Below are 12,668 nucleotides of genomic sequence, written 5' to 3'. Positions count from 1 at the left end.
AAAGTAAATAAAAGGGCACAGCTATGTATGTTACAGAGTCTCAACTAAGTTAAGGCATTCCTTATACTATGACCCAGTTCTAAGAATAATTTTACTTATGATTTAAGAGCCAACCAACCACTGACTGGTATCTATCTAGACTAAATTAACACAAGTTACTTTTAGTAGTGTGATTGAGACAACTTGAAAAAATGTATTATTTGTATGTCTGTGACTTGAGGTTTTAAAAAATTTATTAAATCTCTTAGCACCACACCAGAAGATAGCTTATACATGGGTGCACAAATACAGGTTTTATGTACTGGTTTAAAAACAGATATTTTAAAAATTTAATAATAACTTTTATTTATTGATTTTAGAGAGAGGAAGACAAAGAAACATTGATTTTGTTGTTCCACTTATTCATTGGCTGCTTCTTTATTTAATTATATTTTATTGATTATGCGATTACAGTTGTCCTGATTTTTCCCCCTTTGCCTCCCCCCACCAAGCACCCCCCACTCCCTCAGGCAATCCCCCCACCATTGTTCATGTCCAGGGGTCATGCGTATAAGTTCTCTGGCTACTCCATTTCCTGTCCTGTACTTTACACCCCCATGACTATTCTGTAACTACCTATTGGTACTTCTTAATCCCCTCACCTCTTCACCTATCTCCCCATACCCTCTCTCATATGGCAACCAGCAAAACAATCACCATATTCATGATTCTCTCTCTGTTCTTCTTGTTTGTTTGGTTTGTTTTTTTAGATTCAGTTGCTGATAGATATGTATTTTTTTGCCATTTTATTGTTCATAGTTTTGATCTTTTTCTTAAATAAGTCCCTTTAACATTTCATATAATTGTGCCTTGGTGATGATGAACTCCTTTAGTTTTTTCTTGTCTGGGAAGCTCTTTATCTGCCCTTTGATTCTAAATGATAACTTTGCTGGGCAGAGCAATCTTGGCTGTAGGTCCTTGCTTTTCCTGACTTTGACTATTTCTTGCCAACCCCTTCTAGCCTGCAAAGTTTCTTTTGAGAAATCAGCTGACAGTCTTATGGGAACTCCTCTGTGAGTAACTAACTGTTCTTCCCTTGCTGCTTTTAAGATTGTCTCTTAATTTTTAACCTTTGGCATTTTAATTATTATGTTTCTTGGAGTGGATCTCTTTGCATCCATCTTGTTTGGGACTCCGTGCTTCCTGGACTTGCAAGTTTATTCAGTTCACAAAATTAAGGAAGTTTTCTTTCATTATTTTTTCAACTAGATTTCCAGTTTCTTGCTTTCCCTTCTGCTTCCGGTACCCCTATGATGCAAATGTTGGAATGCTTGAAGTTGTTTCAGAGGCTGCTTACACTATCCTTGTTATTTTGCATTCATTTTTCTTCTTGTTGTTCCAGCTAGTATTTTCCTTCCTTATGTTACAAATCAGATTTGATTCTCGGTTTCTACCACTCTCCTGTTGTTTCCTGTAAATTGTTCTTTAATTGGTGTATCCTTCATTTCTGACTGGATCTTTTTTATGGTGCTGAGGTCCTAAGTTCCTTGAGCATCCTTATAACCAGTGTTTTGAACTCTACATCTGATAGATTGCTTTTCTCCATTTTGTTTAATTCTTTTTCTGCAGTTTTGATCTGTTCCTTTATTTGGGCTGTGCTTCTCTGTCTCCTCATTTTGGCAGCCTCCCTGCGTTTGTTTCTATGTATTAGGTTGAGCTGCTATGACTCCTTGTCTTGGTAGCATGGCCTAATGTAATAGGTGTCCTTCATGGCCCAGTGGCACAGACAGCCTCCCCTACCACCCAAGCTGGGTACTTGAGATGTGCCATCTGTGTGGGCTGAGTACACCCTCCTCTTGTAGTTGAGCCTTGATTGCTGTTGGCAGGTCAATGGGAGGGACTTACCCAGGCCAGTCAGCTACAGGACTGGCTGTGACCACTGACCACGAACCTCCATCCTCCATGGAGGATCAACTGTGTAGGGGCAGGGTGGTGGTGCTCCAACATGGTTAGTAGCTATCCACTGGGTGCACAGGCTTGGGGGTTTCCTGGGTGGTGCAGGCCAAGGTCAGTCCCATCCTGTGCTCTGACCGGGACCACCTGCATAAGCTATAAAGCAATCTGGGGTGGCTACTACTTGGACTGGGCTTGGAGATTCCCAGGCAAATCAAGCTGTGAATCTAGGCTGGCTGCTGCTACTACCACACCTGGGGCCACTTAGCAAGAGGTACGGGAAGTGGTAGCTTACTGAGGCCAGTCTTGATTGTTTGATAGGATTTAGGAAGTTGTGAAGCATAATCCAAGACCAGCAGTTCATATGGGAAAGTCATGGTCAACAGCTTTGGTGGGCCCATAAGTTGGGTGGGATAAAGTCTGAGGTAATCTTCAGGGTAGGGCAAGCAGTTTGTCACATTGATGGAGTCTCCAAGATGGCACCTGCCTGCTGGCTCTGTGGCTCTGTGACTGGAGGGCTCAGATAAGGGACAATGGCCTCTACCCACCTTTCTGTCTGGAAGAAAGCTATGTCCCAGCTCCCACCTTGATGCCAAACACTTCAGTTCTTCCCTGTATGCCACCTGTGCCTTTCAGGCTGCTACCTGGGTGCTGGAGCAGAGAGGGAGTCTGAGTAAGTCTGCATGTGCGTTCTTTAAGGGGAACTGTTTGGGACTTCCACAGTTTTTTCCACTGACTCAACCCCCACTGGTTTTGCAAACATTAAATTATGGGAACTTATCTTCCTGGCACTGGAACCCTGGGCTGGGAGGCCCTGGTGTGAGGCTGGGACTCCTTGCTCCCAATATCCCTCCCAAGTTTTTATGCACCACACGTGGATTGTGGAACCAGCCCATTCTGCATCTCCTCCCCTCCTACCAATCTGCATGGATGTGGTTTCTTTGATTCCGTAGTTGTCACACTTCCATTTAACTCGATTTCTGATGATTCTGAGTGATGGTTGTTCTATATTTTAGTTGTAATTTTGATATGGTTATGTGAGGAGGCAAGCTGTGTTTACCTATGCCACCATCTTGGCCACACTGGTTGCTTCTTGTATGTGCCCTGACTTGGGGGATTGAACTCATAACCTTGGCATATCAGGGCAACGCTCTAACCAACTTAACTGCCTGGCCAGGGCAAAAATAGATATTTTTTTAAAAAAGACATTCTAAAACATGTAATAGAGGTTTACCAGAGCACTGGGTCTGGTTAATATGAAATAAGAACTAAGTCACATCCAAATCAAGGCACTTCACAGTGAGACTTTGTACATTTCTGAAAATATATATACTGTATACCATTTTTTCCCCCTACTTTAAATGTATACTTTCTTTTACAAATCTAATTTTTTGGGGTGCCTCCAATTTTCCTATGGTGTAAACATGACAAATAGATTCTTCCAGTAAAAAAACCTGTTAAAATCAGCATGTGGTGCTCCTTTTTCAAGACGTTATCACATCTTTCCAGAGTGAGCTTGTAGTTAGTTTCTGTTCATCTTTATCTCTTATGGAAATATTTTTACTCTTTTCCCAGGCATACAGTGGAGTTGAGGAGACTAGGCTAAAGGTAAGTACAAGCCACAAGAAGTCATTTTCCTTTTGTGGATATATCAGAAGGAAACTATCTTGGTACAGCCTAACCAGGCACCCCCCACTCCCACCCTCATGTAGTGTCTGACTAAATTAGTTTCACTCATATGATGAAAATTAAGAATATTATGTTTTGCACCCAGCGGTTGGTTAGAGCACTGTCCCAATATACCTAAAGGTTGCAGGTCTGATCCCTAGTCAAGGCATATACAAGAACCAATCAATGATTCAACCAAAAAGTTCGTTTTTTTTTACTTTTCTGTAAGATGGCTCTAGTAGCACTTGTCTTTAACTTTATCTGAAACAATTTTGTTAGATTGTACTGTGACAGCTGTCATGTCAGCATGCATTTTTAAAAACTTATCAAAATTAGTGAATTTTTGTGTAGCCATTTTAATGTTGAAGATAGAGAAAATAGGCAATCTTTTTGGCATACTACACTTCATTATTAAGAAAGGTAAAAATGTAACTAAAACACAAAAAAAGATCTGTGCAGTGTATGAAGAAGGTGCTATGACTGATCAAATGTGTCAAAAGTGGTTTGTGAAGTTTCGTGCTGAAGATTCCTCACTGGACGATGCTCCACAGTCAGGTAGACCAGTTGAAGTTGATAGCAATAAAATGAAGACATTAACTGAAAACAATCAACATTATACCATGTGGGAGACAGCCGACATACTCAAAATATCCAAATCAATAAAGTTATTGGTGAAAATGAAAAATATGTCTTGTATTTTACAGAAAAAAGTAAATGACTAAATGGGCTTTTTGGTCAACCCCAAAATTCGGTTTTGCGCCCTGGCAGGGTAGCTTAGTTGGTTAGGGCCTTGTCCTAATAGGCCAAGGTTGCGGGTTCAATCCCTGGTCAGGGCACATACAAAATTCACCTAATAAATGCATGAATGAGTGGAACAACAAGTTGATGTTTCTCTCCCCCACCTTCCCTTCTCTCTAAAAATCAATAAATTTAAAAAATTAGTTTTTGGTATGCACCATCTTCAGGGCACCATTTTAATATCTGACTGGCTCTTCTTGGTGTTTTCATCTGCCTGAAGCCTCCTGTTTTCAAATTCTGGTAATTATGTTACTGTTTCACAGATTTTTTAATATCCAATTTAGGCTTCACTTTGAGTTTACTAATCAATTACTGCATTGCAAAGCATCCTACAGCTAGAAAAATTTTCCTAGTCTCATGATTTCACCAACTTAAGAGTAAAATGGTTAATTTTTTAAAAATAATTTTATTTATTTATTAATAATTTATTTATTTTATTTTTAGAGAGAGGGGAAAGGAGAAAGAGAGGGAGAGAAACATCACTGTGTGGTTGCCTCTTACTCGCGTCCCCAGCTGGGGACCTGACGTGCAACCTAGTCATGTGCCCTGACTGGGAATCGAACCAGTGACACTTGGCTTGCAGGCCAACGTTCAATACACTGAGCCACAGCAGCCAGGGCTATAAAATGGTTAATTAAGGAATCAAAAAAATAATGACTTGGGTTGTTTTGGGCAGTTTTTTTTTAACTTCTGCATAAAAAACTACTAACATGAAATATTAAGGCTCTGTTAGGATTTGTATGACTTTTTCAAGTATCCTATGATTCTGTTACTTAGCGTCTAGATTATGCCTCTCTATGAACCTATTTCTTTAGCCAATTATTTCCTGTCTACTACCAAGAAAAGAATTTTCTGCCATTGTGGTCGTGTTTACTTCTCTTGATTTTTAAAAATGCGACTATGCCAGTGACTTTCCCAGGGTGCTGTTGCTATAAAGCTGTGTGTACTTCCAGGTATGGTGCCCATGTGACCCCAATTGTATTTTAGCTATGTAAAGACTGTTAAGTTGGAAGGTCTTGACAGAAAAATAATTATGTGCACAATTTCTCTAATAGGTGATGTGTGATATTGAGGGTTTGTCCTTGTAGCTACCTCACAGGCAGATGTAGGCAGTATCACATTAACTACGCTAACTGGAAAAGGTTCGTCGCCAGTAGATCACAGGGATCTCAGTAAGAGAGCTCCTCAGATGAGCAGTTCAACAAAAGTTTCCTTGTCTTCACAGTTTGTATTCTGTATAGTGCATTGGTGCAATATTACTTTCCACTTACACCCATCCTTAGGGAAGGAGTTTGTGGTTTTCTACCTTCTGAGGGGAATGTCACAGAAGATAATAAGAAATCTTGGAATAGACCCATGCTTTTATTAATGTTTTTGTTTTAGAATATTCCTTAAAATTAAAAATAAAAAATGAAAAGAAAAATGCAAAACAGGTTATATTTGCCATCAGAACAAAGAAAGGAAAGGAAAAAATAAAACCTTGCTTAAGTGAAGCGGTCTAAGCAGACAGCAGGGAAAGAGAGGAAAACTGAAAAATGAACGAGAACACATGCGGGGCGGCGGGGGGGCGGCGGGGTGGGGGGCGGGGAATAAAAGAGACAAAAAGACTGACACTCATACCCGCTGGTGCAGCAAAGGAAAAGGGCACGATGTTAACGAGCTGCAGTTCTCTTTCTATGACAAGGCCATACTTTCAGGCTTTGGTTCCTTTATTATTACAATTTTCTGCTTCTATGCTAACTTAATTTTTAATTTTTTGGCAGGTAACACCCAAGTCAAGCAGCTTTTTCAGTGGAACCCACGCCTCTGTCCAAGGCACTCTGCTCACAGGGAGAGGTGCGAGCATTCTCCGCCGACATTTTGTTTTAACAAAGTCCACCACTGGAGAACGGCTGCTTTCACACTGCATAACCTGACATACCAGAGGTCTACCAGCCAGCGAAAGGCTGGGTACCACCACTCTCCCTCTTTGGAACCAGAGAAGGAGTGTATAATTGTTGCTATTAAAATTTCAGGCAGCTTCTCAGGTGAGGGTGCTGTCAGCGCGTCAGCCTCCAGCAGCAGGGGAGCCCCTTGTGGATGAATCAGGCAGGACGCTTGGGGTACAGGGTACTGCAATGTCCAGTGCCTCCCCCTGGTGGAGCTGAACGGTAGGGCACTTAGAAGATACTTGCCTACACAAAACCACCAACGCATTTTGCTTTAACTAACGGAATGGTAACCAACACAAAACTGGAAATAAGTAGGAAACATAAATTTGTGAAGTCAGCCCAGTGCAGACTAGGCACAAAGAAAGTCCATGTCTTGAATAAAGGGGTAACAACTACCCAGCTCCCACTGATTGTTATTAAATGGAAGTGCTGACCAGACCCTTCAAATTTTTTCAATAGGATCCAGAAATCTGTATTTATGTGGGAAAAGGAAATGTTTAGAAACATTATGAGGGCCAAACACACCTGAAGGTTATTTTGCAATCTCTGGGTTAATGTAACAGGCCTACACACTAAAGCCAAACTTGCGCACATGAGCATGTTTTCAGGAGTGTTCCCAGGAAGGATGTACTGGATTCTCCCTCTACCGTAAATATATAAGGAATACAAGAGGATGAAGGGAAGCTATCTGTACAGCTCTAATGGGCTGAGACCAGTCACAATAAGTAAAATATACTGTACAAACAAAACCCCATACACCTGGTGTTACTGTCTTAGTAAAACCTCCAATGGACCCTTCAGAGCACTACTCTGAATAAATACAGTAGAAAAGGCGATCTGAAGGGGCAAGAAATCGCTCCCCATGGATTCGCAGCACACACATATAGATCCCACTGTAGTCCCTGTAGCACTCCAATACTCTGAGCTGACAGAAGCGATTACATCTTTTCCAGTTCTCAGTGTGTACACAAAGCACACCGCCTGCTCTACACTATTCAGCCTCAGAGAGAGGGATGAGGGGGGATAATTTAGATCAGCCTAACAGGCACTAATTTGACCTGCAGCGGGGGAGGGGCTGCTTGTCAAGCATACTGCCTCAAGAACCTGGAGGCGCACATCCTCCCCAGCTTGCAAATAATTTCCAAGACAACATACATAGGGCAAGGCTGGCAAACCTTTGCCTCAGGGCAGATAGCATGGAAAACAAGAAACTCTTTATGCACTTATGCCTGCTCTTAACCATCAAAGTAATCTTACAAGAGCCAATACTTAGGACATCTAGTCCAAAGTAGAGGGAGAGAAGCCCCCTACCTAGCTCTTCCAGGCCCTCATTATCATAATGTCATCTATTACAATAGCACCTGACTCTCTTCCAAATCACGTTCACATAAAGCAGGGACTGGAAAACCACTGCCTGCCAGCCAAATCTGGCCTGCCGCCTGTTTATGTACAGCTCACAAGCTAAGAAGAGTTTTTATATTTTTTAATAGCTAAAAAACATCAAAAGTAGACTCTTACATGACACGTGAAAATTATATGAAAATCGCATGTGTCCATAAATAAAGTGTTACTGGAACACAGCCACACTCATTCACTTACATATTGTCCATGGCTGCTTTCATGCTACAACGGCAAAGTTCAGTACTGTAGTTGCAACAGACACTGCATAGCCTACAAAACGCAAAACATTTACTATCTAGTCCTGCACAGATAAACTTTGCCAATCCTTGATAGAGTGAATATAACTAGGGGTTATACAGAATTCAAAAATGTTCAGATTAGGCAGGTGAGCAGTAAAGGTGCAAAAGATTAACCACAATGGAAACTCTCTCTTCCACCTTCTCCTCACCTTCACACTGCCAAAGAGAGAAATGGGTTTTCTAACTACCCCTAAAGACAAATAACTCAAATATCTAAATGTTACTGCCTTATGATGGGGCAAGAGATACCTGTACTCTCAAATGGTTTAACAATACCTAGGCTATGTGGCTCAGTCAGCAAGCCGTTAATGTCACAGAGAGAACCAAGGTTAAGTCCCCTTCATACAGGCTGTTGAGAAGAAAAGTACACGAACACCTCCAGGTGGCAGATATTCAGAATTAATAAAATGGAAGGCCTCTCAATCTTGAAGAGCACGTTCCTGAAAAACCCAGGGCTAGTAGAATTTATTGAGAACCTTAAGATTTTATGGGAGAAGAAAAATAAAAACAGCGTTAGGAGTCCCAACCTATGAAATTATGAGTATCTATAAAATTATGTTCACTGAAATAAATAGGAAATAGCTCTGACTGGTGTGGCTCAGTTGGTTGGGTGTCATCCTGTAAAGCAAAAGGTCGGTGGTTCAATTACCAGTCAGGGCACATGCCTGCGTTGTGGGCTGATCCCCGGTTGGGTTATGTACAAGAGACAACCAACAGATGTATTTCTTGCACACTGATGTTTCTCTCCCTCTCTTTCTCCTTCCCTTCCCCTCTCTCTATAAATAAATAAATAAATAAATAAATAAATAAATAAATAAATAAATAAATAAATCCTTTAAAAAAAGGAAATAGAAAATGTCACTTTACACATCTTAAATTAGTAATAATGAATATACAATTAATTTTCATTTTTCGTGAACAATGCTCATACTCTTTGGCCCCAGCAATTGTACCTCTAAAAATTCATCCTCCCTAGAAACACCTGCACGGTACACAAAAGATGCTGCAGCAGTGTTTGTGAAAGCAAAAAAGAGAATCCAAATTCTACCAAGAGGGAACATGTTAAATTAATTATGGTGCATCCCATTATTGGAATACTGTACCTTTATTTTTAAAATGTAACATCTATACAGGTTAACATGGGGAAATGTCCAGATATATTAAGCAAAATGTGTAAATAAATAATGGACAGAAGATTTACAAATAAAGGTAAAAAAGGCCCAGGCTGGTGTGGCTCAGTGGACTGAGGGCTGGCCTGTGAACCGAAAGGTCGCCAGTTCGATGCATATCAGGGCACATGCCTGGGTTGTAGGCCAGGTACCCAGGTGGGGGTGTGTGAGAGGCAATTGATCAATGTATCTTTCACATATCGATGTTTTTCTTTTTACTCCCTCTCTTTCTCCCTCCCTTCCCCTCTCTCTAAAAATAAATAAAATCTTTTAAAATATAAATAAAGAAAAAAATGTGTTTTCATTTACAAAGAAAAAATTCTGGAGTTAACACAAATTCTTAATAGTGGTTAACACTGCGGAGGACATTCACTTTATATATCACACATTTCTGTAATGTTGGGATTCTTGAATTTTCTTTTAAAGATTTTATTTATTTATTTTTAAGAGAGGGGAAGGAGAAAGAAAGGGAGAAAAACATTGATGTGTGAGAGGTACTTTGATCGGTTGCCTCTCACATGCCCCCAACGGGGGACCTGACCTGCATCCCAGGCGTGTGCCCTCTCCAGGAATCGGTTTGCAGGACCATGCCCAGGCACACTGAGCCACACCAGTCAGGGCTGGATTCTTGGATTTCTATTAGTTTTGTAAGCAGAAAAAAATCAGGCATCTTAAAATTTCCATTTATGATCCTTTGCTCACTATAAATTTTTCAGCCTCTTCTTTCTTCAGTTTCAATAACATGCCATCATGACTGAGGAAGGGCAGGGGTGGCAGGGCTTTATAGCAGATAACGTGCCAATGAGCAGCTTTCTTTCTTTTTCTGTTTCTTTTTTTATATACCAACTCTTCATCTAAACATTTAAAGAACCCTTAAAACTAATTTCTTGTGGCCCTGGCTGGTGTGGCTGGGAGGATTGAGTGCTGGTCTACAAACAGAAGCATCACCAGTTTGATTCCCCATCAGGGCACATGTCTGGGTTGCCAGCCGGGTCCCCAGTTGGGGGAGTGTAAGAGGCAGCTTATAGATGTTTCTCTCCCCCTCTTTCTCCCTCCCCTTCCCTCTCTCTAAAAATAAATAAAATAATATAAGTTGATTAAATTCCACCATCAGCTTTGTCTTCTTTTTGATTTCTCAATACCTTGTTCTCTCTTTTCCCAACAGGAACAAGTCATGCTTTTCCCATTCCGCAAAGGATCCTCCCCTATTCTTCCTTGTTCTTTGTTCTCCAATGCTAAAGTTCTGAGAACTCAAAAGTTAGGAAGGGTTTACTGTAACTTGAATACCAAAGATTATAATTCCAATTTTTTTAGGGGCATAATTAGAGGTAAAGCAAAACTCTCTCTTAATACAAGAATTCTGCCCCACAGGATAAAAAGGAAGCTAAAATAGTCTCAGAACTAAAAAAGATTTATTCTAATGATGCATGCCCCCCTCCCAAAAAAAGATGAACACTTACTTTCTCAAACCCAAAACACCCTACTTCTAAGCAAATTCAGTGAAAGTCTTGCACAGAAACTGTAAGAAACGTAAAGCACCAATGGGAAACAAAGCCTGTATATTTAACTTTAGTGTAGTCACATCTAACGTGGACTTAATCGAGACCAGGTATACCACCACTGAGACTGCAGAGCTTTAAGGAGAAAAGCAAAACAGAGACTGAAAGGTCAAGCCAAAGACCAGCAAAACGGTCTCAGGAGGAAGCTATATATGATGCCCATGTGCTCAAGAAACATGCAGGTCTGAGTCGTCAGTGGGAGCCAATACGAAGGACAGCTGACCGAGTGCATAAGACTTATTACAGACTTCAGGACAACCGATACACAAGTGAGACAGAGGAACATACTCTCAGTCCCTTGAGGTCAAGTTATAGACGGTATCTGCCATGCACTCTAGGTAATGCCAATTCATTTATTCAGCGAGTGCCTATTGAGCCAACAACTCTCTATAAGACTAAAGAATATCGTAAAGGGCCTTTCTTTTTTACTGGAAAACAAAAAACAAAAACAAAAGACAAAAAGAATTTACACTGCATACTGGATCATAGGAGATGTAATTTCAATCCCATTTGTTTAATTCAACTACCATTTACAGAGCACCTCAGGTACTATTCTAGATACAACAGGGATATAGACACAATCACTGCCTTCAGAGAGCTCACTGGCAGGAAGGGAAACAGATATTTTTCTGTCATGGGTGCAATATTACAAGGAACTATCTATATCTAGTACACAAGCAGCAAAGAAGAGGAAATGATTTCTTTTTTTTTTTTTTTTTTGAGCAGTCAGGGAAGAATTCCCAAAGGACAAGGTGACAGCAGTGCTAGATTTGGAATAATCAATTGCGCATACTCCCCATCCAAAGAAACTGGGAGAGATTTTTAGATATATAAACCCTTTAGATCCAGTTAGGTCAGGGGCACAGAAACTACTCAAGTTGGAGTCCTCTCCATATTACAATCTGAGAAAACTGGTACCTTCCTAACTCCTAGGTCGTCTTCTCCCTCTGTGAATCTACAACTAGCCCTGCAGACAAATCCATTTATTTCTATCAGTGATGTTTCTGCTAAAAGCTCCCTGGAGAACCCCCATATGATGAGAGCTGAAGGATCAAACAAATCAGTTGACCTATGAAGTCTCAAGAGGCTTTAAATCGCTCCCAACTCCAAAGCAATTCCCTCACAAGTCTAAAAAAAAACTTAGAAATCTAAGGAGGGCTTCCAACTCTAACCTTCAATGTTCTAGACCAAATTTTATGCATCCGTATCCTCCCCAATCTTCATCTACCATAAGGGAAAAGGAAAGGGAAAGACCAAAAGATGCCAGTCCTCAGAACACACTCAATCTTACTCCATACTTCAGACCTGAGGCCTTGTTACCGATCTACAGGAGGAGTGAAGATGCAATTGACTTGGGGAAGGGTTAGCCCAATTTTGATCTCCCACTTGTTTGGATTTTAACAGTGAACTTCCCTAATTGGGATCACATTAGAAGGACTAATCATGCAGCTCTGTGGGCACAGAACTAAAAGTGTTTCTCCTGTGTTCCTAGAGATAATTAATTGTGTTGGTGACATTTCTACCCAGAGACAATAATTACGAATGATCTGTGAGACCTCCAATTTCTTACAATGAGACCTGACTGAAGAACCACTCAGTTGATCATCTACAAGAACTGAAGTTTTTCAAATGTCTTCAATTTGTATTTTCTTTCTTTTAAAAAAAATTTTTATTGATTGATTTTGGGGGGAGAAAGAGAGAGAGAGAAACATCAATTTGTTGTCTCACTTATTTACGCACCTTTTGTTTGATTCCTGTATGTGCCCTGACTGAGAATCAAACCCACAACCTTGGCATATCAACTGAACCACCTGGCCAAGGGAAGAGCAGCTGCAATTTTGATGGCAAAACTGGCTGTATGAAAGCCCTGATTTCAAATGAAGTGGAGGGAAGAGTGGCCTCTTTTGGATA

The 12,668-nt window shown here is 40.6% G+C and overlaps 1 protein-coding gene across 6 annotated transcripts in view; it reads right to left on the bottom strand.

Moving 5' to 3' along the window:
- The window catches only part of AMBRA1 (autophagy and beclin 1 regulator 1), a 170,488-nt gene that overhangs the window by 115,699 nt on the left and 42,121 nt on the right, over positions 1 to 12,668 (bottom strand). The gene's annotated exons all lie outside the window — the stretch shown is intronic.

Source organism: Furipterus horrens, unplaced genomic scaffold, assembly GCF_987537825.1.
Source record: "Furipterus horrens unplaced genomic scaffold, mFurHor1.1.pri manual_scaffold_2, whole genome shotgun sequence".
In the NCBI taxonomy this organism is placed as follows: Eukaryota; Metazoa; Chordata; class Mammalia; order Chiroptera; family Furipteridae; genus Furipterus; species Furipterus horrens.
The sequence above is the reverse complement of the archived record's forward strand: the minus strand, read 5'-3'. Positions and strand labels throughout refer to the sequence as shown.